This window comes from Microtus oregoni, unplaced genomic scaffold, assembly GCF_018167655.1.
Source record: "Microtus oregoni isolate MIOR12 unplaced genomic scaffold, Mior012 000002F_ref0000024, whole genome shotgun sequence".
NCBI classification, from domain to species: domain Eukaryota; kingdom Metazoa; phylum Chordata; class Mammalia; order Rodentia; family Cricetidae; genus Microtus; species Microtus oregoni.
The window spans coordinates 33,473,179-33,499,280 of record NW_024543061.1 but is presented as its reverse complement, the minus strand read 5'-3'; the positions used below and the strand labels follow the sequence as shown (position 1 = coordinate 33,499,280).

General features: G+C 43.3%; 1 protein-coding gene across 3 annotated transcripts in view; it reads left to right on the top strand.

Moving 5' to 3' along the window:
- Positions 1–26,102, top strand: part of Prickle2 (prickle planar cell polarity protein 2) — a 350,803-nt gene that overhangs the window by 192,579 nt on the left and 132,122 nt on the right. The gene's annotated exons all lie outside the window — the stretch shown is intronic.

The following is a 26,102-nucleotide window of genomic DNA, read 5'->3' as shown; positions in this document are numbered from 1 at the left end:
AGTTTAAATTCAAATTAATGGAGAGAGGTGGTGATTCTCCAGGTGGCTTAGATTTAAAAGATGCATTCAGGCAGCTCCCCAACCTGGATCTGTTTGCTTATTTGTACCTAAGCAATATGGTTGAAGGTAATGCAGAGGATCAGAGTTTATTTATGTATTTTTATTTTTAAAGAGGAAGCAGCTGGAAGACATGCCTTCCAAAATTGGAGTAACGTCTGATGCATGGATTGCCAAACTCCATTTCCTCCCGTATTAAATTGTTCTGGCTTCAGCAGCCTTCGTTTGCTGGGCTGGCTTGCCTTTGCAATTGTTTAGGTGGTGTGAATCATTTGTATACTTTGGGTTCCCTGCCTTTTGCACACAGATGCTTTTATCTGGGCAGCTAGTTGAGTAATTAGACAGACATGGCCCAGTCTCTACAGACAGGAAGGGGGAAAAAAAGCACTTGGGAAGAATGTGTGCCTTTCTTCTTTCAAATCAATTGCCAAATCGTCCTAGCCACTGAGCAATTCAGATAAAGGTGTCGAATGGCCTGAGTAGTGAAGAATTTATGTCTCGCTAATTCTGGTCATCCTACCATCCAACATCCTCCTATGGGGCCAAGAAGGAGATAGGGGATGTGAAAACAAGCTTGCGTTCTTATTCGGTGACTGCCCAACTCTGAACGGATTTCTGAGGACTTGCCAGGAGAAACTGTTGACTGGAGGAAAGTTTCAAGAAATGCAGAGCAGAAAGCAGCACGGCCTTCCTGAGTGACTTATTTCTGTTTGAAGGAAAGGAACACTTTGTTAGAATAACAAATCATGGCTGCTTTTCAAGAGGAAAAAAAATTCTTGTTCCTAAGGCAGAGATAGATTTTAAAGTGTGAATCATTTGGTGTAGGCTGTGTGTGTGCATCTGTGTGTGTGTGTGTGTGTGTGTGTGTGTGTGTGTGAGAGAGAGAGAGAGAGAGAGAGAGAGAGAGAGAGAGAGAGAGAAAGACTTGGAGATGATGAACGTCCTGTCTGCAGGAAATTACCAAGAGAGTTGAGCATTTTCCTGAATCAGCCTCAGATGGTCCGCAGCTTTGCATGTAACACAAGAAAGCTCTGTTACTGTGCAGTCTTCTCACCGTTGATCTCTTTAGCCTCACTACATCTTTTCAGCTTCTCCATCAATAAGCCTTTTTAAATTTTATTTATTATTACTATTTTGAGTTGTACCTCCATTTAAGAAACTGAAATAGCTCTCACTCTCCCATTCCCTTCCTGAGTCTCCCCCTTCCCCGCCCTTGAGCTCATGAGCCTCCTTCCTCCCTTAGCCTCTCAAGTGATAGGATTCCTCGCCTTGCTGTTTTGGATTGCTCCTTCCTGGGCTTTATAAGATGGAATTTATTCCTGAGACCATTGTATCTAGCCTGTTTCCCCACTAGCCTCCTCCCACCATCTTCGGCAGGAAGGACTCTTGGCTTCTTTTCACAATATTTCCTTTCTGCGGCGATTGTTATCCTCCGGGACACAGATGGAAATGGGAGCAATGCAAAGGTTTGACCCAGTGTTCAGCAGCTTGGTGGTGGCGGTGTTTATGGTCTTTGTAGGGCTATTTGCAAAGCAGCAAAGTGCTTCTGTGTTGGGTTTACCCAGAAGAGCATCAACCATGAGAAGAATTGGCAATTAAAAGACTCCCAGGGATATGTGAGAGGCACAAGGCAGGGCTGTGTGGCTGTGTGTGCAGAGAGCTGTGCTTTTTAATGTGGAAAAACAAATCTCAGAGTTTCTTTATTCCCCAAGATATCTTTCTTAATCATTCCTAAAAATTACCCAGGCACATTAAGCCCTTCCTAGCTCTGTTATAAAATAGGACAAGCTGGAGATTATAAACACAGTGTGGTATTCGTATGTCAAAGCAGAGGGAACGGTGATTTTTACTATCAAATCACAGACTGGTAGTCCTAGTTAAATATGCTGATACTCAATGCAATGTTCTTAAAAAGATTTTTTTATATACTTTCCTTTTTCAAAATGTAGCTGGAAAGACATTTTTTCTAAGATACTTAATATTTGGCTAAGATGCTGATCTTTTGGGTGGCTTTTGTGTTGTTTTATATCCTGCTACGGGACAAACAAGACTTTTTTTCTTTTAATATTATAATCTAGATGACTACCGTGTGAATGAAAGGTGTAAGGAGTAGCACAGGGGGGCAGACACATCAGCGTCAGGCAAAAGTCATGGGTGATTCTGTGAGCTGAGATTTAGGGCCTTGGAGAAGCACTTTACCTTTGACCTTAAGTAGTAAGGCCTGTGCGTGGCTGTCAGTTGACAGAAGAGTTTCCCAGCCTAGATGCCATTCCATCCCCAGTATTATATATGACACTGCTCATTATAACTTTGAAGTTTACTTGGCTTTGCGTTTTTAAAAGACTACTTAAGTCTGTAGTAGTCTTGGTACAAGATTATTCTGCATTCACCTGGGTTGTTGTCCACAGTCATTCAAGTTTTTTATTTTATTTTATGTTTTGAAATGGACTGCTGCTCTGTATATCATGATAGCCTTGTCCTATCTCTATTGCCCAAATGCTTTATTTATTAACAACTGAGGCGTGTTCAAGTTTCCAGGGATGAGCAAATGTTTGTTGCACTGGATTTTGGATAAATCTTGTTTGAACACTAGAAAATCCAACCTGGGAAAAGAGACCTCCCCATGGCCTATTATAGTTGATAATAGTAATACACAGTATGATAGCTGTGTGTTTGCCAAGCACAGACCAAATGTTTTAGCATGCTCCCTGACTCCCCCATGTATGAGAATGTCCTTTGAAGTCTCTGCCTCCACAAGTCTATGGTATGATTCGGAAGTCTGCCTTTTAAGACACATCCAGTATAGAGCCTTGGACTCTTCTCTTTACAATCATGTTGTTCATTACCATTTTAAAACCATAACAAGAACAAGAATTCCCAAAGGCCCATTCTATTAATATGTCATTTCTCAGGGAAATCCAGTCACTTCCCTAGGTTACCAGTCTACTAAATGGCCTTCCTGAGCCTGGGACCGTCCATACTCACAAGTATAGCTTTCAGGTCTTTAATTCTCAGATGCTATCTAAACTCTGCCCCCTTACAAAAGTATCCTCTCTAAAATGCCCACCTTCTGTAGACATAGTCCTTGAGGACCCCATGACTGCAATGAGCTATGAAATTTAGGGAGACTAAAAAGAGGTAAATTCATACCTTCCTGGTCATGGAACCTTCAAGTGCTGGATGGAGCCAACTCAAGATAGGATGGGTGGCCATGTATATATTTTTCAGTCTTCCAACTTGAGACTCTTCTTTCCAGCATTCTCTTTCCTTTTACAGACCTTTCCACAAATGCTACTTCCTCTCCACCAAGCCAGGACAACTCCTTACCCAGCAAGGCTGAACCTCTTTTGCTGACCATGACAGGATCCCAGTGTAGCCTCTTGTTCTTCCTCTGTCTGTATGCCCTTCCATTCTGGGAAGAATCCTGTAGACATACAAAGGCTTGTTGCCAAAAAGAAAAAGACAGGCATAGAGAGGCAAGGAGACGCCTCCTTCCAGTCTGCTGACTGATTTCTTTCTTGGCTTCCCCTCTTTCCTCTTACCTTCTGGCCAGAGGACTGGTACTTTTTGGGGGTTTGTTTGTTTGTTTATTTTGTTTTTTTGTCTTCTTTAATTGCTGTAAGATTTTGATACATGTAGACCTCTTACCCCTAAGGGCTTCGTTTTCACTGTCTGAGAAGTAGCCCATATCGCCCCTGACCTGGCTGTAGAAGTTACAGCATATCTGTGAAAGTTGTTCCAACACAGTTTGAAAAGGTGCCCATGCTGCCTTATGGCTGCTGTCTCCTTCCTGTGGTGCAAAGGGTGCCTTCTTGATGAATTGTTTCTACAGCAGAAGACAGAGAAGGTTTCATGGAATCTTGACACATGTGGTCTTCCATGTGTCTGTCTGGAGGCCTCAGCGTTTGTACCAGCATCTGAAACCTGAGAGGCCTTGGAAGATAGAAATGTCTTTAACCTTGGCTTTGTGTGTTATAGGCTATTATGGCCCTGGATCCATTTCCAGTCTCACCTTTGGATGTGCTGCAGAGCACACGGAAGGAGAAGCTACCGAGCTAAGTGGCATTTTGACTTGCCTCGCTGTTGAACCTCACTTTCGTTGTCTGTAATGGGGAAATCAAGTTGAGGAGTGGAGAGATGGGCCTCTGCCTGAGAGCAGTGCACTTCCAGATGGGTCACCCCCTCCTGCTTCTCTGTAGATGGCAGTGTCCCCACTTACTTTACCTACCTTTCATCTGGGATACCTTGCTGCTCTTGCCTCTAAGTTCTGCAGAAGTTGGACTGCCCTGTTTTTATCCTTCTGAAAAAAGGTGACTCTTCTTCTTTTAATGCCCCTTTGCTGGTGTCATTTCCCCCGTGGCTTCATGTTGTCATATAGAAATGTCCAGCAGGTTCCTATCTTCAGCCTGGACCTCGGTCCTCTGAGCTCCAGATGTGTGTTGTTGTCCCTTAGTATCAGCAGGGGACTGGTACTCCTATGGATGCCAGAATCAGAATTCTCAATCCCTGTAAACCAAGTGCTGTGTTTGCATATAACCTGCGTGCATCTCTAGATAACCTAATCTTCTATAGCAGGGTAAATACTAATTAAACGACTATAGTGCTGTCCTGTTTAGATAATAATGGAAACAGGGAACGTGTGTACCTGTTTGGAATGACACATTGAAAAAACTCCTTTGAATCTGGTGTTTGTTTGTTTGTTTGTTTTGTTGAATTTGTAGATATGTAACTTAAGAATTCAGAGGGCTGACTATAAGCACATGTCTATTTTAAACTTTTTTTTTTTAAATAAGTATTCAGTAGGCTTCGCAAGCTTGTACACTATAGCCCTGGATTTGCTCCTATCTCCAGATCCTCATCATGTCAGCCTATGGCATCTCCAGCTACTTGGGTAATCGTCTGAAAACGTCTTCTCTAAAAATGCATTCCAAACTGGGGCAGACTGGGTGAGAGGGTATCACGTGAAAACCGAGTGAAAATGAGTTTGAGGTACCTTTCTGGGGTGCTATGACTGTATTATGTCTTAATAAGAACTGTTTCATGGATTTGGGCATTTGTCAAATTTTTTCGAATGCTACACGTATGAGTCATGCATTTAGCTGTATGCAGATCCCATTAGGATGGAAAGGATATTTGTCTCAATGGACACTGCTCACTGCCTCCACACTTGATCACAGCCCCAGGCCAGGAAGTAGTGTTTATCTGTGTGTCCACCTTCAGCCACAGTCACCATCATATCTCACCTTGGTTACGTAGTTGCATTCCTTCACACGTGTCAACGTTTAACACAGACCTTAACGTTCCTCCTCTTTATAGCTTCAGGCAGCTCCCCACTGCAGTAAGAACAAACTCTCTTCCATGACTCTTACTCTCCGACTCCGTCAAGAGAAGGTCCTTGTCTACTAGAAGACATCTCTCTCAAGCCACTAGCGCCTAGGCTCCAGCCACATGGGCTTGTGATCACCCATTTCCTCCCCACACTGGGCCTTCTGCCTTCTTGGAAAGATCTCTTAACTCACAGTTTATCACCTCTGAGGTCTTAAATTCCATCATGTCAGGAGAACCTCTTTTATGGTGCTAGTTCATTTCCCCCTGTTAGGGCTCACATGTTTCTTGTCTGCCTTCTCTAATTAACCTTTCTCCAAGGTACTCCTCAAGATCTGAAACATTTGCTTTTGAGATCATGACCCTTTCTGCCCATCCTTCCTAGTCCTTGAAGTCCAGCGGCTCTGTCCTGTGAGTCTCATCACTGTTGGCAGTACTTGTCACTTATTAGTAGCTCCCTAAATTGATTCTGACTGTTCCCTTGCCTACTGCCTGACATAGCAACTGCAAGAAAGTTGTTGGCTAATTAAAACCTTTATTATTTACTCCCTTCTCTTTCCTCCACTTCCTGAGATATGGAAAAATTAATGTGTTTCTTGACCCTGCTAAGTTTCTATTATACTTAACATTGCTGAGCCTCAAGTTTTTTTTAATTGCAAAGTGAGGTCAGCGATCATCACCTTGGATGGAGGTCTATAACCCCTTGGAGGAAGGTGTCCTTGCAGTGGGTGTATATGTTTCATCACCTTTGAAAAAAAGGCACTCTGGCTAATGGCTTTCTTTGAAGCCTTGGCTTTTGAGCTTTCTTGTCTAGGAAGTTTTTCATCAGATGCAGCTGTTCAGGGGAATTCACGCGGAATTCCAAAGTCTTTAGCACCAACTGCAACTCCCTCACATGCCTTTGGAACTTAGAGTGCAGTAAACATATTTATGTTTGGATCTGTCAGACAAAGCCCTTCCCTAAAAACAAAGGTTGAACTGTACACACAGTACTGCGGACGTCCTGTCCATACTGACTCCGGAGTCTGCTTCCAGCTCTTACCCAGTATCACTGCTGGAGTGCTTGCAAAGTCTGAGGACGGAATAAATAAAACCCAGCAGATACTGGTGTGAATACCCTTCCCTGGGAAAGAGGAAATAATAGTGTTTCTGGAAACCCACAAGCTTAGCTGACTGTTTTTGCACTGTTCCTTGTGTTACCAGGATTGGAATGGTCCTGAGGCTTTACTTGCTTAGGGCTGTGGGTAAAAAGAAGGGGTCTTTCTCGTGATGCCGTGAAACTGGCGATGTCTGGACTAATGGAAACCACTATTGTTCATATAAGAGAATGCGAGAGGGCTGAAGAGTTGGCTTAGCAGTGAAGAGCACTTGCTGCTCTTGCAGACCAGGTTGAATTTCCAGCACCCACATCAGAGCCATCCCTAACTCTAGTCCTAGGAATCCAACCCTCTTCTGACTTTCATGGGCACCAGACACACACGGTGCACGAACAAGCATGCAGACAAAGCATTCATACATATGAGGTCATATAATAAATATTTTTTTAAGAGAGGGAATGTGAGAATTGGATGGGTCCATGGACATCATCCAGGCTGACTCTTGCTATATAACTACTGTTACTGCACAATAAGAAGGCTTTAGAAAAAATACTTACAAGCTTGACAGATGGTAACTCTTAATCTTTTTCTTTTGATTGCTGGGGATTAAACCTAGGGCTTCGCTTATGCTAATCCCATGCTCTATTAATGAGCTCTAACCCCAGGCTCTTGACCTCATAGGCCATTGTTCCTCTTGGGTCATCTCATTGGCATAGCATGGTCTACTGCAACACTTCCTCACAGTGTTTATAGATCCTCATGAGGCAATCCTGAGACAGTTAACACTGAAGAGAGCTACATTATTCTCCATTCTCAATGAAGAGTGAGGCCCGAAATTATAGTAGAGACTTTGTGTGGCTTCTCTAATCTCTGGAGTCCCCGGATCTTCCTTTAGATGATGCTGGAGGAGGTGGAGTTAATGGGGAGCATATTGATTTCCTAGGACTGCTCTTCCAAAGGGTCGCAACTTGGCCAGTCAGGAAAAATCACAGATAAGTATTCTCTCAGGGTTTAGGAGCTAGAACTTTGAAGGTCAAGGTGTTAGCAGGGATGTACCTCCTTCAGATGCTCTGGGAGAGTCTTCTTCCTTGTCTCCATCGCTGCAGGCAGCCCTTGGTTTGTGGTCATATCACTCCCATATGGGCCTCAATCTGTACACTGACTTCTCTGCCACGTGACACACCGGCCTTCCTCATGTGAAGTACTCGTGATGACGCTTAGGACCCATTTGGGTAATTCACCATGATATCCTCATCGCAATCCCTTTATCTCCAAAGACTTTTTCCACAAATAAGGTTATGTTTGCAGGTTCTAGGGATTAAGATCTAGACAAACCTTTGAAAAATAATTTTCTCAATCTACCGCAGTAATTCAAATCAGGAAACCTGGGCCAAGTTCCCAATTTGCCATGAATTCCCATGGTCACAGATAGGTACATACATCACAAGTCAGACCCATTTTTTTTATCCCCTTGGAGTCCCTGTATCCTCAAATTTAAAAATGAAATATAATTACAGACGCTTCAGTAATTCATGTGTGTGTTTGTGTGTGCACGCATGCGTGAGTGCCTGCCTTTGTGGAAGTTGGAGGACAACCTTGGGTATTGTTCCTTAGGCACTTGTGTGTGTGTGTGTGAGAGAGATAAGGTCCCTTACTGTTGAGCTCCCCAGGCTAGGTTGACTGGACAGTAACCCCCGGGGACCCACTTATTTCTAACCTCCCAACGTTAGCATTCTAAGCAAACCACCATGTCTAGATTTTTCACGTGTGCTTTAGAGCTTGAAGTCAAGTCATCATGCTTGAAAGGAAAGTACTGCCTGAGCTCTTTCCTCAGGCCCAGAAAAATAATAAATGTAGTGCAGGTGAATACGGAATAAATACTGCTGTATTATGCTTATACATTCAATGGAATACAGTGGCTCAGATCTGTGATCCCAGCACTTGGCGGGGCAGACAGTATGATGGACACGTGTTTTAGTGCAGCCTGGGCTACCAAGTAAGAACTTATCTCCAAAGCACTATGATTTTACTAGCTGTGCCCTTGTCACCACCATCACTTTCCTTCTCTTAACCTTATTGTTAAGAGAGGTCAGGTGGGCTTGTCTAGCCCAAGAATACCCAGGGACCCTTTCAAAACCAGCCTACTAAGTTTCTAGATCACTGGAAGACCATGTGTTATTTTTTAAATTGTTGCACTGATACACACCATGTACCTATAGAAGAGTAAACATATTGTCGTACTTTTCTTGTTGCTGGTACAAACACATCTAAAAGAGAAGGGTTTCTTTGGTTCATAGTTCCCGGGTCTGGCCCATCGTGGTGTGGAAGCCACGGCAGCGGGTGCTTGAGAAGGCTGGTTGGTCTCTCTGCATCCTGTGTCAGGAGAAAGAGGGTGATGAACGCTTGTGCTTACTGCACTTGGTTTTTTTTTTTTATGACTTTTACAGTTTCCACCTGTGACACGGAGCCACCCACTATTAGGGTGTGTCTTTCCACCCCAATTAACCTAATCTAGATAATCCTTTCCAGACATGACTAGAGGCTAACCTAATCTAGATAATCCTTTCCAGACATGACTAGAGGCTAACCTAATCTAGATAATGCCTCACAGATGTGCCTAGAGGCTGGTAGCCTGAGTGATTTTCTGATCCTGTTGACAGTCAATATTAAAAACCATAAATATCATAGTTGCATGACTCACCAAATATTCATAAATATGCTGGTTTTGATCCACATATAAGTCAAAAAAAGTTTCAGTGTTTCATATGTCCCCTTTTGACCTCACTCCATATCCTTTACCAATATTCTTATTTCTAGCATAGATTTTGTCTGTTTTGTACTTTATAAAAGTACTCTTTCTGTGCCCATTTTGATCAGTATTTTGTTTGTGAGTTCCCACTATTTTGTTATATATACTTATAAATCATTCATTTTAATTGGTATGTATACTATTTAAAGTATTCCATCCCTCTGTGTGTGTGTGTGTGTGTGTGTGTGTGTGTATTATACCACTTGATATAATAATGCTACCCACCACTACCAAGACAAACTCTATAGACTAACAAAATCCCCAGTGCCAGGCATGGAGAATCTCCCTTTGAGTTATTGGTCATGGAAATTCAGGAGACTCCCAGAACAATACAATTTATTGCCATTACCTACCCTTGGTTGTAATGTCTATTGCTGAAATCACCATGTACTTTGGGCACAAGACTTGGAGGAATTGAGCTGGCTCTGACCTGGAAGGCTCTTCCCCAAAGACTCACAGTACCAGAAGGTGCTTGCTACGCAACCTACCAAGGGAAAAAAAAAAAGGAATTAATAGTCCCACCCAGTTGTAAAGCCACCAACCATAACAATGACTACAATGACAAGATATCCCAAACTGTGCAGTCGTGGCACCTACATCTTGGGGTTAACCAACCACTGTCTAACTATACTTAAGGCTTGCCCAATAGGAAGGATCCTTGCTTGGTGTTATAAACCAAGCCTATTACCCACGGCTGGTGAGGCCATGGACCCTAGGGAAGAGCCTTCTAATGCCACTTTCCTAAACCAACCTAATTTCTAACTGTATCCTAAACACTTATCCTTATAGCCACAGGTAAGTGTAGCTCTCATCTCTCATAAAAGAACCTTTTTGAAGCAGACAGAGGCAGAAGTCCACAATTTGTCAAAATATAGGGAACAAGCAACTGTGAGGTGGCCAGCCCTACTTGATACATCTACAATACAGCTCCTACACCTAAGGCTCAGGGGACATCATGGGAGGCGGAGTGGAAGGGCATAAGAGCCAGAGCACCAGGACGTCTCCTGTGATACCATGTTTTCTGTATGTGGCAGATAAGCTGAACTCATGACACTTGAACCATATGGTTGCCTAAACAACACATGAAAAATGGCAGCAATAGTTCCAATGTCGATGGAGGAAATCACAGAAAGCCACAGCCCTGGATGAAGATCTAGAGACAGTTAAAGACTGCTGAGACATGGAGATTCAATCTTTTCCAGAGATGAGCCCCCTGGTTACCCTTCCATTCCCAAGTGGTCGTCCCGAAAACACACACACACACACACACACACACACACACACAAACCATTCAAGGCACTTAGCAGATTATACTTAAATCTGTGTATGTATAACAATAATAATTAATAAAGAGGTTATGAATTTGAGAGGGAGTGTGTGGCAGGGGACATGTGAGGACTTGAAGGGGATAATATAGATATATCATACATGAATTCTCAAAATAAAAACTGTTTAAAAAAAAAGAAGAGAAAATGTACCACAGTTTTATATTTAGTTGTGTGTGAGAATTTGGTTCACTTCTAGTTAGATGCCCTTACAGATAGTGCTGGTGCCAGTTAATTTTAGCTGCCAACTTGATATGGTTTAGAATCACTAGAAAGAGATTCTTAAGGAGGAATTATCTAGATCAGGTTAGTCTTGTCTTGCTTGTTAATTGAGGTGAAGACCACCCAGAATGTGGGCAGTACCATTCCATGAGCTGTGCCCTGGGCTAGGTAAGAGTGGGAAAAACAGCTAGCTCTCTAGCCAGCCACAAAGCTGTGTTCGTTCTCTCACCACGCTCGGCTGTAGGTGTGGCTCTTTAAGCTCTTGACTCGCTTTACTGAAGTGATGGGCTGTGATCTGGAAATGGGAGCCAGATAACCCTACCCAGAGTTGCCTTGTGTCGGGGTGTTTATCAGAGCTGCAGGCACGAGCGTAGGCTGCGGCTGCCACAGACATTCTAACACGCAGCTTCCAAGGGAATGTATAATGTCGGCGCACAACCCCCAGCGCTTTTAACCAATAATTTCCCCCATAATCAATTGTTCCAGCTACTGCATCACATGGAGAACTTTTAAAAGCCGAAGTGTTTCAGCTGAATAATTTATAAAAAACAGAATCTTCACAGTTCTGGGAGCTGGGAGATCTAGCACGTTCATTGCTGCTATCGTAATACCTTCTGTCTGTGTCTGGCTGATGGGACGGGAGAGCTAGCTAGCTAGATCCTTGAGAGAGCATTCGTTCTCATTCTTTCCCTCTTCCTCCCACTCTCTCTCCATTCCCCCCCCCCTTCGTTCCTATCCTGTCTCCCTCCCCCCCTTCTCATGTATGAGTCAGGGTCTCACTTTGTAGTGCAGGTTCGCCTGTCATTGATGTGTACCCCAAGCTCTCCTTGAACTCAACAGAGATCCTACAGCTTCAGCCTCTGGAATGCTGAGGTTATAAGGGAACCACCATACCTAGCATTGGGGATTCCTTCTCATAGGGCACCAGTTCAATCCAGAGAGCTCTGTCCTTAGGACCTGGTTGCTTCCAGCTCCTAGTACTGTCACCTCAGGTTAAGATGTCAACATATGACCTTGGGAGTGTAGGGGCCTGGGTGATTCAAAGGAACAATTCTCTTTCCAGGGATTTCCCGCCCCCCTTCCCCCCCCCCCCCGCCCTCCCAATCTCTTGGCGACTTTTTTGTGTTCTTGATGCTCCAAGCTCTTTTGGACAGCCACTCTTTTCAGAATATGATCCCTAGTTCTACTTCGGAGTAGACTGGATGAGAGATACTGTTCTGCCTCCCTGTATCCCACTCGGTGCTGTTCACCTCCCCACCCCTTTCTTCTTTGGCTGCTCTGAGGAAAGAGAAGATGGCCATCGTGAACAGCTTCTACCCTCCCGTCTGAAATTCTCAAAGACTGGATTTGGAGCAGCCCAGACTGTGGTGCAGATGCTAGCTGAAGGCTGGGGCCGAGGCAGAAGTTAGTGGGAGGAGCTGGCACGGTCTGCCAGAATGCTATGGACATGCGCCAGAAGCGTGGTGCCACTTTCCAAAGGCTTGGGAGCTGCCAATTTAGCTCAGCCGTATGATTTTTCTTTTACTGAGGAGGCCGAAAACCATGCTTCCTCAGCTCCTGCTGTCAGTTCGAGACAACTGGATTCTTGTGTTGATTCTGGTCATAGAATAACAAATGAAGTGTTGCTATGATGTGCCAACTGGTTAATAACACATGTGAGTGTCTCTGCCCAGGATTCATTCATTTGTGTCAGGTTGGCAATTGTTGAATTAGTTGGGAAAACGTTACATGTTGGGCTCAGTTACCAAAACACTCCAAAGAGATCTAAATAATATTGGGCTCGGTGCCCCAAACTCCTAACCTCTTTTTCATTTTTTTATCAGGTGGCCTTAAAATCACTTCTGTGATAGGTGAATGAGGAGGGAGGCATTGGAGGAAAATGTGTTTTAAATATCTGTTAGGCCCTTGTGTCAGATTTTTTTGCACAATGACCAGGAAATGAGAAAGAAAAAAACAAAGGAGTAGAGATGTTTAGGACAGATATAGAAAAGACACTGGGAAATTTGTTGCCTCTCCAAATCAATAAACATTTATGCTATGCTTTTCTTTGGTACCGTAATAACTCACAAAAGTTCATCAATGATGAAGGTATTCTGTCTTTGGGGAGTATAATTATAATCATAGCTGTCCTTTATTGAGCATTTTCTTTGTAACCAGCACTGTGACAGGGACTTTTTCTACATCATGGGCCAATGGATGTTTTATAAAGATTCACATGGCAAATATTTTAGGTTTAGCAAATCATGAGGGAAAAATCAAGGGTGTACCTATTTAAAGAGAAGACAAGTTCCCACAGAATTCTGTTGATTAAGTTAAAAATACAAAGAGGCTCGTTGTATTCCTTTGGGGGGAGGAAGGGATAAAGGGCTCGGAGTTACTGTCCCCTGTCATTAAGTTGATGGCAAATGTTCACCTATAAAAGTCTCTCTTAGCTCAAGAGCCACAAAAGCAGGTGGGGGTATGTCCTGCAGACCACAGTTTTATTTACATTATTGCCTGAGAGCAGCTGTACAGATCTGGTCTCACTGCTTCGCTGTCTTGGAGACCCAGATTTGTTTTGTCCTGCCCTGCCAACGTAGCATATGGCTTCTTTCTTCAAAGTCACTCCATGGTCACAATCTTCCCAACTGCTGCCACCACACCTGCAGTCCAGGCAAGCAGAAATAAAATGGGGGGAGATATATTCACGTCTCCTACCTTGTAAGGAGATGTCTCAAAGCTCCATCCAGTGCTAACACGCTTGCCTTGCTGGGACAGGGACGTAGGAGCGTCCGTGTGTTAAATGAGGCTGAGAACGCATGGCTCGCTACAGCTGCTACTGTGCTTGGATAAAAACCCTGAACTGAAGTAGAAAAGGAAATACCGGGGTAATAAAACAGTCCACTCCTATCTGGAGTTTCATTTTCCATGGTTTAAGTTACCTTGGCCAACTGTGATCTAAAAATATTCAAGGGCAAATGCAGAACTAAGTAGTTTAAGTGTTCGGAGCTGTGACTGCCCTGACGGCTCTTGGGCTGTGACTTGGGACCTGCTGTGTATTACCCCTTTGTCCTCTGTGTCCACTCTGTATAAGACACCTGCCTGCCACTCACTCAGTCACCATTTTAGTGATCAGATTGCCATAATGATACATTTGTAACCAAGGAATATATGGTTTCAGGGATGGGGGAATGATTAAAGTGCCGGCCTGGCTAGCATGGGAACCTGAGTATGATCTCCAGAATCCACTTGAAAAAAACAAAACCAAAAAAAACATCTGGGCGTGATGGTAACATCCTTATAACCCTGGTTCGGGGAACCGGAAGACAGACATGGTGCCCCAGCCAGCCACCCTATCCTACTTGGCAAGTTCCAGGCCACTGAGAGATCCTGACTCAAAGAAAAGTGGCTAGCGTTTGAGGAAAGACTCACACAAGCACACACATGACCATGAATGCACCCCCCACACACGCCATGAACAGTACTGTATTAGTCAGTGTTTCTATTGCTGTGATAAAACACCATGACCAAAAGCAATTTGGAGAGGAATGAGTTAATTTCATTTTACAACTTGTAGTCCAGCATCTGGAGAAGTCCGACCGGGGACTCAAGGCAGAAGCCTGGAGGCAGGAACGGATGAAGAGCCAGAGAGGAATGTTGCTTACAGCTTGATCCTTTTGGGTTACCCAGCTTGTTTTCTTATATACCCTAGGACCACAACCCAGGAGTGATACAACCCATAGTGGGCTGGGCCATCCCATACCAATCACCAATCAAGAAAATGCATGACAAACTTGCCTACAGGCCTATCTTATGGAAACATTTTTTTTTTTTCAATTGAGAGTCCTCTTTTGACACAAGTAACTCTAACTTGTGTCAAGGTAACAAAAGACTAGCCAGCACAAATAGCATCCACAGTTTCACACATCCGCTGGTGGTCCTGAGGCTTAGGCCCAGCACATAAAGAGGAAATGCTATAGCTAGGGTCTTCAGCATGTATAATGCAGTTAGAACATGAACCCCCCATTGATAACCACCTTCCCCAAGGTCTGATGCTACAGAGCAGTGTTTAACCAAAGTCTCCCCAACTCAGTCTTCTCTCTTCTCTTCCTCTCCTGCCTTCAGGCCTAGTGAGCAGGTACCCATGCCTATTCTTGGGAATGAGCTGCTAGCTTGATTTGCATATACCCTGCTCCTTCCAAAAACATTCCCAAGGAACCTGTGAGGGAGGTTGAGACCCGTCATCCTTTTGTGGACAGCCCTGGAAAAGCTAGAGCTGGGTACAGAGAGCTGCCTGAGGGTAAACCCAAAATGGGGCCCTCCCAATTTCCCTAAACACAAAAGTACTTGAGATCATACCAAACCCTTTTTCTATGCGCAGGGAACAGAGACAAGTGCAGACATCAGCAAGCCAGGGCATGCAAGGTGAGAAAGCTGGCAGATCCTTGTCTGCCCAGAGACCAAACTGCATGGAAGAAGAGCCTGAGAGTGAGAAAGTAATGACCAGACAGGTGACCTTCCTCAGTGACCCAACTTGCTACTGTGACTTAGGATTAGTCCCATAAAGTGCACATCTTATCTGACACGGAAAGCTGAAGACCGTCCGTGGTTTTTCTCCATGCGCATGTGTTTCTGGCCCTCAGGGAGAGTGTTAGGTGCTTGCCAGGTAGCACTGAGTTCATCTTGCACCATCTCAGTCCTGTGGGGTACCATCAGCATTCCATCAGAGGATAAGTAAATATAGTGCAAATTAGGAAACTTGCCCAAGACCACACAGCTCATAATTGGACTCAGGGTCAGGTCTTATATTTTTTTTCAACTGTACAGTTCATGGCTATAATACTTAAGTCACCCTGTGAGATAAAAGCTGTAATAGTATTATCAAGAAACATGGGATTATGGTGGTTAATTTTTGGTTTAGGAAGAAGGATGGGCAAAGATTGTAAGAGGTAATAGCTTTGGAGCTGGGCTCAAGGAACGATAAAGGCTGTGTGGGAGGGGAAAATAAAAGTCCATTGAGATAAATCATGGCTAGTTTCCTCTGATATACCACAATCATCAGGAAGTAGGCGTGGCAGTTAAGAGATACGAAGTGGATCTCAGGCCCCCTGTGGTTTTTTCTGACCTTCATCTGAGTTATCACTATCGGCACTGCTGTTTTCAATCTAGAGGCCTCTCCTCATTTAGCTCTGCAGCATCTGTCTGCCATGCCAAGATGCAGATACAAAGTTCTAGTCAGAAGATGACTCGCACTGAATTCTAAAGGCCTTCCACGGAATTGTCTGCCCCTCTTCCCACCATACTCATGACGCAAAACATGGCCTGGCTATGTTTCTGTGTGAAGGAATAAGCTCATAAATAAAGAGAGGAGGCCAAAGTAGGTTTCAGTAATGAGGCTCTTGCTTAATCACACCAGCAAGCCAAGAGGAGAGCCAAAGAATATTTATCAAACGGTTGCATTAACATCTCCACCATGCTTGCTGCAAACACCGGGGCTCTCTACGAAATGCAGCTCCCCAGAACCAAGCAAGAGAAGCAATCGTTTTTTGAGGCGCAGCATACATCTGTGTGATCATGAACTTGCTTCCAGCTGAAGCACTTTGTGCGCCTGTATTGCGACCACCTGTTGCGTAAGAGGGAGCGTTGTGTTTTAAGCGCAGCTCTCCACAGGCACCAGTGGAGACCCTGCAAGCACCTCACCGTGAGATGACTCTTGTGGGGTGGCCCACAGGTCCCCTGCACATTCCTCCAAGCAGCTCTGATTTTTCCCAAGGCCACTGGGTCTTGAGAGGTTTGTTTATGATTAGATTAATGGTGACAAACTGCGTTGATATACAAGTCCTTGATTTTTTTTTCCTCTCTTAGTTTAAAGAATTCTTCAAATAGCTGGGTTTGCCCTCCCCGGAGACTGCAGATTGCATCAGCAGATCTAACAGTTGTCCCATGGCCACCTCCAAATAAGGCATGCCATACATATTCCAGCAGCTGCGAGGTCTCAAGCTGGTCAAGAAATCAATTATTGTGTACTAAAAAGCAATTCCTCATCTGGAGTCATGAACTCCTGTGTTATTTTTAGGCCAGCCTTTAATTTATGTGGTACACAGAACCAGGTTTTTCAAATGAACTTCTAGAAGGTTCATGGGAGAGAAGTAAGAGAGGAGGTAAGTTGGGGGGCGGGCTGAAATGCCTGAACCACTCTGGGAGAGTTTGAACAAGGGCTCCAGGGTTCACCCAGCAGCTGCTCCCACACTACCATGCTGTAACGCTGAGCGGGTTATTTATGCCGTTATCTCCCTGCCTTTACCTATAAGATGTTTTCGTCACTTTTCATAATGCTCTGAGGATTAAATGAGAGCCTAGTCATAAAGCCATTAGTAGAGTATTTGGTATACCGTTATAATTTAACAAATGATCACTCTTACTACTATTTTATAAACTTTGAATTTCGAGCCAGAGGATTTTCCACATGGCTAGATAGAAGGCGGCTGATGGATGATCGAGTTGTAGACACTCAGAACTAGGAGGTGATATGCCAGGAGTCCCTAATTCAGGAGGCTGTCAACAGCGGCCGCCTGGCTGGAACCTGTCTAATTTTTTGAAAAGTAAAGTTTTATTGGAACACTTCCCTCCTCATGTATACTGTCTTTGACTGTTGTTCTGTCAGGGCAGAACAGAATACTCATGATGGAATCAACATGACCCATCAAGCCTAATATTTTTACTGATCCGTACAGAAAAAAGTCGATTGGTCCCTGATCTTATCCAACCTAAATACCCTTGAGCAAAGCAAGGCTATGGATGAGGGAAATGACCTGCCAAGAAACCCAGAAGGACTTTAATAAACGCTTCCTGTCCTAGGGTGACTTCCTGCTGTTGTGCCTGCTGTGTCCTGGTTCTCTTAGGAAGGATTATACTGAACCTAGGGGAAAGCCCAAGTCACTTGTGTGTAGGAAACCATAGCAACAGTGTTCTCCAGCCTGCAGATGTGAAGGGTCAGTACGGGGTAAGCAGCAATGGTATCCATCCCTGTTGCTGTACCAACTCAAGTTCCATCCTCATGGCCACTGTTTCTCCAGCCTGGCTTCCAATCAATGGTGAGACTGTATACTTCTAGCTGGCCCCTCAAGCATGTGATGGGTGTATTTGATGGTGACTGAGTTTAGATTTTCCTAAGACATAGGTTATCTTAGAAAGTAATTTGCAAAGGGCCTTTTTCCTTACAAGCAGCTAGTCACGCTGATTATCTCAACATTTTCATTTTGTTGTTTCCTATTTGAAACACTTCATTTAATTCTCCCGGAGCTTTATGTGAGGTAGAAAACTAAGGGTGTGGGTTCTTTCTGCTTTTTAATTGTTTTGGACTATTTTGGGTTGATTGAAATGCATTTTTAAACATATTGCTTTAATACCTCCATTGTGTAGTATTAAACTGTGGATTCACCCATAAAAGAGTCTCAGGAGACAAGCTATAAATCACATCTGTGTGCAGAGTGGCAAGAGACCCCTCTCCTTAGATGGCGAATCAGGGCAGAGGGCAATGCATCTCATGCTTGCATGCCTCCAATGCCTAGGACAGATTATGCCGTAGTAGCTTAGTATATACGGAAATGGTGACTGAGCAGGAACTGACAGGCTGTTGGGATTCTTTTTGGCTCTTCTCATTCAAAACAGTCCCTCAAAGGACTCTATTAGCAGAGATAGTTCAAATTTATCTTAAATGTTTGAAATTGCCACCACCTGCAAGTCTCAGTCAGGGACATGGAAATGACCAGCTGCTTTCAGATTGGGTCCCACATCTTGAATTGTTTATTCCTTCATCAAAGGATCGTGTGTGTGTGTGTGTGTGTGTGTGTGTGTGTGTGTGTGTGTGTGTGGTGTGTGTTAGGGCCCAAACATCAGTCTTAGGTACTATCTCTCAGAAGCGCTCCATCTTTGGTTTATTGATTGATCGTTTTTGTTGTTTGTTTTTAAGACAAGATCTTTCTTTGGTCTGGAATTTGTGAATTAGGCTAGTCTGAATGGCCAGTAAACCCTGGGATCTGCCTGTATCTGTCTCCCCTAGGACTATAAGCATGAGCCACCACATCTGGCTTTTTTACATGGGTTTTCTGAATCAGATTCAGCTACTACAAAAGTGATTTGTGTGGCGCTGGCTGCACTCTCTCTCTCCAGCCTTATTAAAGGATCTTTATTGTGTTTCTATTGAATATGAACAATAGAAAGGGAGTGACATGTTTAACAGATCACAAAAAGTAAATACAGGGCATTTCAGATGCTGACTTCTGGGGTGCTGTTAAGCAGAGGGTGACCACAAAGACCATGCTGCCTGTAGATCTGTTGGTATCTCAGCATGATGACAGGGGAAGAGTGTCTTGCCTGGAGTCAGTATGTATGACAAGTGCCCAAGAACAAAATGGAGGACCCTGGGACCTAGAACAAAGGAAGTAGATTAGAAAAGAGGGAGACTCCAGATTGCGTATGGGTCCTGACTGGCTTCCCAGGGCGCTTGATTCTGAGGGCGTCTCCTAGCTGTGCTTTAGGAGTACCGTGGACAGATTGCTTGGGTGTCACTAGATGACAAATGAAACTATGATCAGCCTCAACAGACTGTATAGGCATGCCATTCTGTGTGGCCATTCTGTGCTATGGACCTAGTTCCTGACACTTTGATGAGCATCCTCACACAGCATTAAAGAGCTCTCCTGTCTTTACATCAGCACACCTTCAAATTGGCTTCCTTTTTAGGCAAGCTCTCACCACCTACCCCCCAAAGTGACCCTCTGTTGTGGGATATTTGAACATTGTGTGAAAAATGTATTGTTGTGATTGATGTAATAAAAGACTGAATGGTCAATAGCTAGGCAGGAGGTACAGGCGGGATTTCTGGGGAGAAAAAAGGAAGAGGAGAAGGAGGAATCTGGGCAAATGAGAGAGACACAAGGAGACACAGAGAAAACAGGATGGCTGGTAGCTGATTAACAGAAATTGGTAAATTTAAGTTATAAGAACTAGTTAAAAAACAAGCCTAAGCTGTAGACTGAGCTTTCAAAATTAATAAGAAGTCTCCCTGTCATTATTTGGAAGCTGGCTAGCAGAATAGAAGAAGACTTGTTATAGCCCTTGGCAACTCTGATTGGCAGAGGGTCATGAACTCTTATTTTCCCAGTGCTATCCTCAAGCCTCCTTCCCAATAATACTGTTTGACCTTACCTTGATATTACTCACACTGACAGACTAATAAAGGAGGAAGGAGCAGCATAGGAATTGCTGGTTTGTCTATTTCTATCATGTGCCTTTCTCTAGGCCAGGTGGAGTTGACCTCTATATGACTCAGTGACACTTCTCTGTCCCCAGGAACATTTCAAATATCTAGAGACATTTTTGTTTGTTGCAGCTTGGGGAAGGAAGAGTTCTATTTAGGTTCTGCAGAATGTCTCCTGATGCACAGGCCTGATACACAGGCCCTTCCACTGAACAAGCAACTATCTCCCTGTAACTAGAGTTTTCTTTCCTGCCTGCCAGTTCCCAAATAACCTTACTCTGTGGCTTAATATTAATTGCAAACTGTTTGGTCTGTTAGCTCAGGCTTATTATTAACTAGCTCTTAAGACTTAAATTGACCCATTTCTATTAGTTTGTATTTTACCACAAGGCTCGTGGCTTGTTACCTCACATCTAGCTTCTCTGGCAGCTGGAGGCATCTCCCCGACTCTGCCTTCTTTTTCCCTGTATCTTTGCTTGGATTTCCTGCCTGACTCTATGCTACCTGGCTATTGGCCAAATCAGCTCCTTTATTAACCAATGGTAATAAAAAAATTCACAGCATACAGAAGAGCATCCCACATCATCTTCCCACCATGTTAGAAATGTTGAGGTTGAGAATCTAATTCTATAGCTCTGTGAGGAGAACCATTGGTCAGACCCAGTATAAGAAGCTTTCTTTCCCAGTTTCCATAACATTTGTCAATTGGTAACAATATGGTAGAAAGCCAAATCAGGCCTTGGTAAGGGAAGGTAAGCAGTGTGGTGTTAGATGTTCTAGGTTTAATTCTACTGATGCTCAAGAATTTTGAGATTTGGAGTAAATTTTTAACCTTCTGTTAAACCATCTTACCCAATCAGCGCCAAAGTTGATAGAAGTTCCATGTGGAAGCAATTTAGGAACTGGCACATGAAATAAGAAATAGCTTCTAGTGTACCTGGTGTATGGAAGGTGTTAGGTGAGGCACCATGTTTTCTGTAGAATAGTGTCCACCCTCAGAGTATCTCCAGAGAAACTGGACACTGTTGTAGGAGGCTGCTTTTTTGTTTCCTGATTGCTCAGCCCTGACATAATCACACAGAAATCATATTATTTGCAATACTGTTTGGCCAATAGCTTTAGCATATTTCTGGTTAACTCACATCTTAAATTAACCCATCTCCAATAGTCTGTGTATTGCCACAAGGCTATGGCTCACTGAATAAAGTGTCAGAGTCTGTCTCTGGCTACATGGCTTCTCTTTGACTCTGCCTTTTTTTTCTCTCAGCATTCAGTTTAGTTTTTCCTCTCCTAGCTCTGTTCTGTTCTGCCCTGCTTTGCTATAGGCTCAAAAAAGTTTCTTTATTAAACAATGGTATTCACAGCATACAGAGAGGAATCCTACATCAGGACACCCAAGATTGGAGACCAGTAAAGAAGTATTCTCAAAAGGTAGAAAAAGGCCTCATGGTTACATTTAAGCACTTCTGCAAGCTACAGATTTAGAACCAGGCCAGATTTAGAACCCCCAGAAGCCATGCAAATGCTGAGCACATGTGATAAATCACTTGTAATTCCAGTCTTGGAAGACAGTGGCCAGTGGAGAGGCAAGCTGGATAGTGACACTATGTGTGTGTGTGTGTGTGTGTGTGTGTGTGTGTAAATGTATATATATACACACATATATGTATATATACTGTCTAATTTTTAATATGATTAAAATACATTGCCTCAAAAAAGTGTGATGGTAAAGAAAAATGGAAGAAGATTTCTGCCATCAATTTTGGGCCCACACTCATGTGAACACAGAATATACATGTGCACACACATGCACATGAAAAGAAGAAGAAATAGCATAGGAGACTGAGATGTGGACAGCAAAACACTCTAGTTACGTGATAGAACATACATAGGTTCCAGATAGAAGCGTGTGTGGTATATGAAGATGTATTTACCAGGTGATTGTCCTCTGTTGGGGATGGAGGCATGCAGTAAGAAGGGGCGGTGTGTGTGTGTGTGTGTGTGTGTGTGTGTGTGTGTGTGTGTGTGATAATCCTTTACTGTGAACTTCTCTTGGACAAATTCATGAAGTAAAGACTCTTATATCGAAAGTCTACTAGTTAAAATAATTACTGTTTTCCATGGTTTGCTAGTGCATTTTACTTTCTAGAAAGGTCAAAGATAGTATTTTGAAGATAGTAAATCATGGTTAAAAAGACTTAAAAAACTGGTAAATCATAGGGGCTTACATTAAATCAGTTTTAAATTATGGCTTTCCATGAGGAATAAAAAAGAATTTCCCTTAAGAATTAAATTCAACTCAGTTTTCAGCTTAAATTACTTTGCTAGTCAAGGTAATATATCACCCTGATTTCTGTAGAGTCCACTATTATGATTTGACTTGGTTTGCTACAAGAATTTCATTAGGATGAAAGGTTTGCCACACTTCACAGTGTGGGATATCAGAGAGGGGCAGTAATGTTTTTCAAAAAGAGGTGCTACCTTAGCATATGAAGGGACCAGGTTTTCCAGCTGTGTTTGACTTGCTGGCTTCATCTTTTACTCCTTTGATGTGAATGGTGATTGATCTGTGGTTCTTTCTTGACAGCTCAAGACTTTAACCTTCTTCTGTTTGTGGTGGACTTTAATTATGAGCCTACAGTTTTGTAAAGGAGTGGATGAATGTCTTGTGTACACAAGCTGGTTGCATGTTAATTAACTCCCTGGTTCTTTCTGATTAGAAACTTACCAGGGAAAGGAGGCAGTTTTACTGAGTTGACTTAACAAGTTTATATATACATATACACATATACATGCTTTGTGCATTTGTGTGTATAGGTATATCTATACCTATATTGTTTTGTTTCTTCCAATCAATTGCCACCATTAAATATTTTTCTTGAAATGCACAAAGATGATTAAGAGAACTTAGATGAAATCTAATCTGCTAAGGCAGATCATTAGCAGGCAGTTAGTGGGAATGACCCACAAAATTGACTGTGTTAAATTAACTGTCTAATGTGTATGCAAGTTTCCTCTGCTGAGAAAGACTGCCTTTTGGGGGAAGAGATACTGTGTGTTCAGTCACACTGCAGGGGTCTCAGTCAGGACAAAGTCAGAAAGTTTGATAAAGTTGGCTTTTAGTTTTCAGACTGGTATGGAGTGAGCTTGGGAAGACTGTCCATTTTTTTTTATTTTTTTTTATTTTTAGCTGGTGACAAGCTGGTAAAAATGAGGTCAGACCCAGAGTCACTTTACTCTTTGGTTGACTTTTAGCCCCTTGTGCTGGGACTATAAGGTAGGATTCTTAAAGAATGAAGCTCTGTACTCTATTACCTATGTAAATGGGTTTCCTTCAGTAAGAATCCTTTTACATTGTCAATCTAGTGACATTCTACATCAGGAGGTTATTTTGCAGTCTTTTTAAACTCAAAGTACTGCTGAAGAAACCAGAAGGAAAAAGTTGGGTTTTTTTTTGTTGTTGTTGTTTTCATGTCTTGATTACAGCCCAGGATAAGTTCTGACCTCTCCTGCTTGCATCTTTTCACTCCTTTTGAAAAAATATCTTATTACAGAAAGATCTTCCTGCCTTGCTCTTAACTGCTGCAAATTTTTGCATAGTTAAACAATGGGCTGAAAAGAATCCACCTACAATTAAAGCCTGATTCAGGATGATACAGGAGGGTTATGTGTGATGTAAGACAAAAGGATCGCAAAATCCAGTGCCTCTGGGAATAATAGTCACTTCAGAGAGTCTCTCACACCTTTCAGATCTGAAGGCTTCAAGGTAATCTGTGCCTATAAATACTTGGAAGGGACATAAAAATAGAGCAGTGGCGCTAAAAACAGCTCCCTTGCATCTTTTGTGTCCATTAAAATGCATGCATTGAAATCGCTGCCAATATCAAACTGTGGTCACGCAGCCCAGCCTTAAGGGGGAAGGGTCTATGATAGAAACTAAGCGGTCAGGAATCGTAGAATCTGGACACTGTTCTACTGGTAAGTGCTAGAATTGTGGCTTTGCATAGGTCACATGACATGTTTTGGTTTCAGGATCTGCCTGTGCAAAACAAGACACTTAAATATGTGATTTCAGATATGTTTACAGTGCATGCAGGTGTGGTGCCTGCGTGCGTGTGTGCCTGCATGCATGCATGCCTGTGGAGGTCAGAGGACAATTTTGGAAGCTTTCGCTAGGTACCACCCACCTTTTTTTTTTTCTTTTTTTGAGTTGTTTCTCCTTTTTCTAGAGCTCTCCAAGCAGGCTGAGCTGGCTGACTAGGGGACTGCAGGCAGTCGCCTGTCTACACTTTCCCATTGCTGAGAAGACAAGCAACACACCACATCTAGCTTCTTTAATATGCATCCTGGGGGGTCTAACTCAGATTCAGATCCAAATCTTGCCAGGCAAGCACTCCATTGCCTGAGATATTTCCTGAGCCCTCAAAGATGCAACTTTTGAAAAACTCCCTTCAACTTGAATCATGGTGCTTGTCTTTTCAAGTTGCCTATGTATACACAATACTGAGTCTTTGACTGAATCCAGTGGTTAGAGCATGTGTCCTCCTGCTCTGGGAGTCCTTGCTGAATTGATCAGCAGGGACTTTGGGGAGCCAGAGAATGTGTAAAGGGACTTTCTCCCAGAAATATAACAGTGATGAAGGCAGGGATTAGCACAAGAAAGCTAAGCATTGAACTGAACCAAACCCTGAAGAAATGCCTCTACCATTCATGCTTAAACGTCTAAGTCAAACATCCTCCGAGTAGACTATCACACTACTTAGAAATAAAACTGCCCAGGCTCCTCCTACCTGAGACCCACTGACAAGCAGAAAACCCTCAGGTAGCAGCCCAGCCTTGTGTATTTGGCAAGCTATCCACATGATTCTGCTGCACATTAAAATGCATGTGATTATGCACGTGTGCACACAGACATGTGTTCATGTGAAAGTCAGAGAACAGCTGCAGAGGTTGTTCCTCAAGGGCAGGCAGTCCATCTTGTTTCCTAAGCCATGTCCTCCCATAGGCCTAGAGGTCACCAGTAGGCAAGGCTGGCTGGCCAGGGAGCCTCAGACATCAGCCCATTTCCACCTCCACGAAGGTTACAAGCATATGTGCCACCATGCCTAGTTTATTCTGCAAGAGTTCTGGAGACTGAATTCAGGTTCTTGTACTCCCAAGGCAAACACTTTATCTAATGAGGCATCTCCCCAGTCCTTGTTCTTTAAATTTTCAGAACCACTGATCTAATGAAACCCAGATCACAGGTGTCATCTCATGGAGAAACTACAAGATCAGAAAGGACCAAAGAGAATCCTATCCTTATTTTAATGGATAGAATGAGAGGCGTGAGGAGAACTGTAGGTTGGGTCAGGGATATCTGACTGGGTACCCTGAAATCTTTTCCAATTCTAGAGCTGTTTTGATGATAGCATTAAGACCTCTGAGGTGTGCTTTAAAATGACACCTTGCCCATCACCTTTCTTTCTTTCTTTCTTCCTTCCTTCCTTCCTTCCCTCCCTCCTTCCTTTCTTTTTTTGCTTTTTTGTTTGTTTTTCAAAATGTGTTTTTTCTGTGGAACAGTACTGGATGACCTGGACCTCCCCTTTGTAGGCCAGGCTGCCCTTGAACTCACTGAGATCCACCTGCCTCTGCCTCCCAAGTGCTGAGATTAAAGGCGTGCACCACCACCATCCAGCACCAATGACATTTTCTAATGAAGAGGGGAATACACCAAAGGGATTTCATTCTGTGGTATTCAGAAGAACCCGCACGTAATGAGAATTATTTTAGTGAACTGTCAGTTACTAAGAGAGAACTCCGTGTCTGCAGAAATGACTGGGTCATTGGCAGTTGAGAGCTCAGACTTTTTCTGATGGTTGGTTGTATCATTCTTGCCTTCCTGTAAAGTGATAGCTCAACCTGGGATCATCAGCTAAAGAATGCTGAGATGTTCCTTATCCGTAATTTAAATCATTCTTGGGAATTACCCATCAATACAGAAAGGAAACTCTCTCCTGGGCTTCTCTATAAGAATGATTGGTCAG